The sequence below is a fragment of the Argentina silus genome (assembly GCF_951799395.1).
Source record: "Argentina silus genome assembly, chromosome: 22".
Taxonomy (NCBI): Eukaryota; Metazoa; Chordata; class Actinopteri; order Argentiniformes; family Argentinidae; genus Argentina; species Argentina silus.
Genome location: NC_139676.1, coordinates 12,219,452 through 12,224,451, shown reverse-complemented (window position 1 = coordinate 12,224,451; position 5,000 = coordinate 12,219,452). Strand labels below are relative to the sequence as shown.

Here is a 5,000-nt window from a genome sequence, read left to right as displayed (position 1 = left end):
GGCTGCAGACGGCCGTGCGCCGGGAGTCTGTGGTCTCAATCTATCTAAGCCATTTAATTACTGGTACAGACAATTGGGTTTCATATCTGACCAGATTCAATAACGTCATAGGAAGTAATAGCATGAGTAAATATATTCTGTACTCTATCTATCTGTAACATGTGTGTGTGTGTGTGTGTGTGTGTGTGTGTGTGTGTGTGTTTTCTCAGATTCCGTGTGTGTGTGTGTGTGTGTGCACATGTGTATGCCATGTGGCTTCTTAGCCACGGCAATATCTCAGACCGCCACAGGACTGCTGCGGGGGCTGCCTCTGCTACCACTGGCCTCGGCTCAGCCAAAACCTAATCCACGCTGGGGGGGTGGGGTGATGCGTACACACACACACACACACACACACACACACACACACACACACACATCCAGGGGACAGCCACCTATTATCCGGTGCTGCCGACTGCCTCAGTAAAGCATGATAAATCCATTTTCCATGGGCGGTCAGGAAGACTGCACAGATAAGAGAGGAACAGAGAGCAGGATTTAACTCCTCTCTAAGACGTGTTCCGTCATACACTAGAGGAGGTGCTCCCGGACCGCTGCACGGGCTCCCGCAGGACCTCCGCTCGCCTGTCTGCTCCTGTTGTGTGAGCCAGGCTACCAATGGTACTGGATACTATTCTACATCTGGGAGATTATTCATACATACATGTACAGGACATGCATTCTGCCCATACAGTTCATACACACAGACATGCATACAGGCATACAAGCAGTATGTAAGAACTGACATAAAGTTGCATATTTACAGATGCATTCAGTATACATACTGAGGCCTGAACACACACACACAGACACACACACACACACAAACACACACACACAAGTCTGTATAATGTGATTCCCAGAGCCCCTGTCTGTCCACCCGCCCAGGGCCCTGCAGGCGGAGGTGCTCCAGCTCTGCCTCCGTCAGGCCCGTAGGTGAATAAGAGATGAATAAGTAAGGAGAACACAATGTACCCCAGGACGCCTGGCACCGCCCCCGCGGGGCACTCCACCCGCACGCTCCCTCCCTCCCTCCCTCCCTCCCTCGCTCCCTCCCTCCCTCCCTCCCTCCCTCCCTCCCTCCCTCCCTCGCTCGCTACGCCAAACCCATGCCTATTCTCATCCCCCCACCAACCAACCACCAGCAGCAGCGGGCTCCAGGCGTGGTGAAAAGTGACGCCGCAGCAGGCAAGGAGCAGCCCGCCGTGTTACCGGATAAGGGTGCCACCTCGGCTTACACCCTCGCCACCGTCCTCCGTCACCGCCACCGTCCGGTGCCCGGTGAAACCAAAAGCCGGCGCTGACGCATGAAGGCTTCCGAGGCCAACCCGGGCGAGAATAACTCTGACTGCTAACATGGCCGCTGCGTGAACGGACAGGCCTACGTCTGACGAGCATGGGGGGGAAAAAAGGGCATGGAAATGAATAAAGAGTTTGGGAACACCTGATATCAGATGAAATACAAGAGGGGGGAAAAACAGGCGATATATATTGATAATAGGTCATTTATAATTCGATATTGACTGATGTTTGGTAGTTAATCAAAACTTTGGTCACTTCAGGACTTGTGAATTTTGTATATGCAGGGTTAAACGAGCACTGATTGATCCAGTGTGCGCTGCCGCTGCCCGCCAAGATCTTGAGGGAGGCCAAGTGGCTCCCCAAACACACCCTGCGCTCCTGCTTTGCGCAAGGTCTCACTACGAACACGATACAGTGCGGCGCCCTCGTCCTTTCTAATCAACACGCAATCAATGCTGAATTGTGCTGTACTACGCTGTATTTAAGAGCAATCTTGAAAAAAACCACCATCAAAACCACCATCAACATTAAGTGTCCATTAAGAAGAGCTCACGATGTTTTCTGCAAACAGTTTTCTATATATTGCTTTCAAGTATAGACTATACCTCAGGCATACTGCCATATTAACAGCATCGGTATTTATTTTATCTTGAAATCTAAAACACTTGGGGAATTATTCGGCAAAATTACTGTGCCTACTTGAAAAAAACAATGAAAATCCATCTACATTCACCAATGTCAGCATTGTGTTAAATATGTGTCATACAGAGTTGCAACAAACTTCAATATTGGCACTGTCTGTAAAGGCTTACTGCAGCCTCGAGAAAAAACAACCAAAGTCGCACTCCACGTGCATTAAACATCTAATTTGGATCGCAGACAGTCGTTTGGATCGCAGACAAAAGTGTTTAATTAACGACAGCTCCGTGCGACCTTCAAACTACATTAAAACTTTATGGAAATGGCTTCCAATCCCAGAGATGCAAAACGGTGCCATGTTCTCTTTAAAAACCTCCCAGCGCCACTTTGCAAATGTATCCCTTTGGCTATCCATACAGTGCGTCCATTACGCGCGGTGCCCAAGGTCCCTCGCCGACCACGTCCATTCCAGCAAAGCTTTTATCACCATTAATAATGCATTGACGATTGTTTACATTGTAACCAGCTCGCATGTACCCTCGGATGTTTTTTTAATTATTAACGACATGGTTAAATCTAAGAGAATTGAAAGGAAATCTCCAGACAAAATGGTCGATTCCGGAGGAACGCGAGCATAATTCCCGCGGGTGGTATTCTGTGCATATAGGCACAGACACAGACACAGACACAGACACAGACACAGACACAGACACACACACACACACACACACACACACACACACACACACACACACACACACACACGCACGCTCGAGCTCACCGGAAAACCAAGGTTAATGAAAGCCCTGTGCAAACTCTGCTCAATGAACGTATTTGCCGGGAGATTATATCGCAAAAATCTGCGGAGCATGCAATCTTACTCTCGTGATATTAGAGCAAGCAAGGACAACTATGTTACGCTTTTAACATCAATTGTATTGGCAAAAAGGGCTATGTATTATGTAAAGCAAGCAGATTTGACTGCATTTCAATACCACATGAAAAAAACACTGCCTGATATTAATACTTCACTTAAATTACATTAAATACAATGAATAGAAATCAATTACTGGTTAAAAATCTATCTACTCGCAAGGACCATAGATCAGATGACAGGCGGTAACAAGATCAATATGTAGCGCGCATATGGGCAGCATGCACGCGCCGCTCGTGTAGGAGGATCTGGTGCCAATTAATTTTAATTAATGGAAAGAAAGAGAAACTTGATGCGGACCTCAACCTCATACATACCACTAGTCTTGGAAAACTATCCAAACTAAACAGCATTGCATATGCAGTTGGTGTAGTTTGAAGGAAGCACAAAATGTGTTGGACCTCTACACTGAACACACGAGAGATCTCAAATCTTAACATTCAATGTCAGAATAGTATGGAAATGAACCCTCATAAGTATAAAATTAAATTGTGTCTCAGCAAGTCGTGTCTTATCTTCTTAACTTACAACTAATTATCATGCCAATAATTGTCACCCCAGCTCTGACACTTTCTATTGCACGTTTGTTTTACTAAGCAAGCGCTGACATTATCGAGGCCTATTTTGCGGAGCCAAGCCTTTAGAAAATGTCCATCAGGCCTACTACTGCCATTACAAAGTTGTTGGAATAGACCTATTTACAAAAATATGTTGACAACAACGACATATCTTAAACTGAATACTGAAGTCACTTTTGTCTCATTATTTGAAATAACGACCACTCATTCCACTCGTTACACATCCGTGAAGACGCCGCTTGCAAGAGGTAGGTTGCGCGAGTGGAAGTGTTAATATGAATCAGGCATTATTGATACACTTAACATTTGATTCACATTTGTACAAAAAAATAATAACTCAATCTTACTAAGACAAACCAGGGAAGTTAGCCTACGTCTTAGTGACCTGTACAATGCGACAGGCGCTGACATATTTTTGCATCCAACAGGAGTGCCAGTAGTGATGCTACAATTATAAACACTTAGGCCTACAGCAGAAAATAAAAAAATAACACTGAAGTCACACACTAATATAAATCGAATTACTAGGCTATCCATTCAACGCCTTGTTCCTTTAGGGCCTATAGGTTCATTCAATGAGGCATAGGCCTTAACTGCGTGCTTGGCCTACATGGGAGCTATCACAAACGAGAGTTGAAAATCAGAGTTGAAATTGCGAATATTCATAAACAATGCACAATGTTGGAGGCTATTTCGTAGAGAGAGAAACAAGTGGAGCCCTGTCTCCTGTAGCGAGCGGGCTATAGGCCATAGGTGAAGCCCCAACCGATCCGTGAAGTTTTTATCGCGGAGTTCACTCCACATGTGCATACAACATAAATACTTTGGAAATAAATAAATCATTTATAGTACATTCAGTACTAAAAATGATTATGCATACTGCCGTGAACTCTTGTATAAGTAGGCTTGTTGTAAGATACGAAACAGAAAAAGGCCTATATTGCGCTGTGACCTTTGCCGTGCACGTTGATTATACTTAACAAAATGCACGATTTCTATTTAATATTGTAAAAAAATATGCACTAATATAACCAGTTTTGAGTGAGATAAATAAGTTACAATACAAGTAGACTCAGGAACTGCAGAATTACAAAAGCATTATGAGCTAAAATGCTTTAGGGCCTATAGCGTTGTGTGTCACACTCGTTATTTTTAAAAGGAGTAACAATGCCTGGATCTTCCAACAATAGCATTATAATAGGTAACTTAATATATGCCTAGATCTTACTTGGTGGATGATTCTAGGACTGCCCATGTATGCAATTCAAAACCAACAGTGGGCCGTATAGGACTAAATGTTATAACACAGCTATCATGCTAAATAAAACGTAGGCCTTCAGGCTAACAATATCAGTGACTTAAGGTGAGAGTATTTAAGACAGAGTATATTTCAGCCGAGCCATTGTCGTCATATAGCCAACATCAAATACCCAAGGAAATATCAAACTAACACTCTCTCAAATGCTTTATACAATGTACATATTTTTTCATAGCCTGTCCTAGTCTAT

The 5,000-nt window shown here is 44.1% G+C and overlaps 2 protein-coding genes across 16 annotated transcripts in view; one reads left to right on the top strand and one right to left on the bottom strand.

The window, feature by feature from the left end:
- klf1 (Kruppel like factor 1 (erythroid)) overlaps positions 1-5,000 on the top strand; it is a 165,735-nt gene that overhangs the window by 3,505 nt on the left and 157,230 nt on the right. The window lies entirely within an intron of this gene.
- LOC310821472 (nuclear factor 1 X-type-like) overlaps positions 1-5,000 on the bottom strand; it is a gene marked incomplete at its 5' end in the record, with an annotated part of 93,923 nt that overhangs the window by 75,772 nt on the left and 13,151 nt on the right. The window lies entirely within an intron of this gene.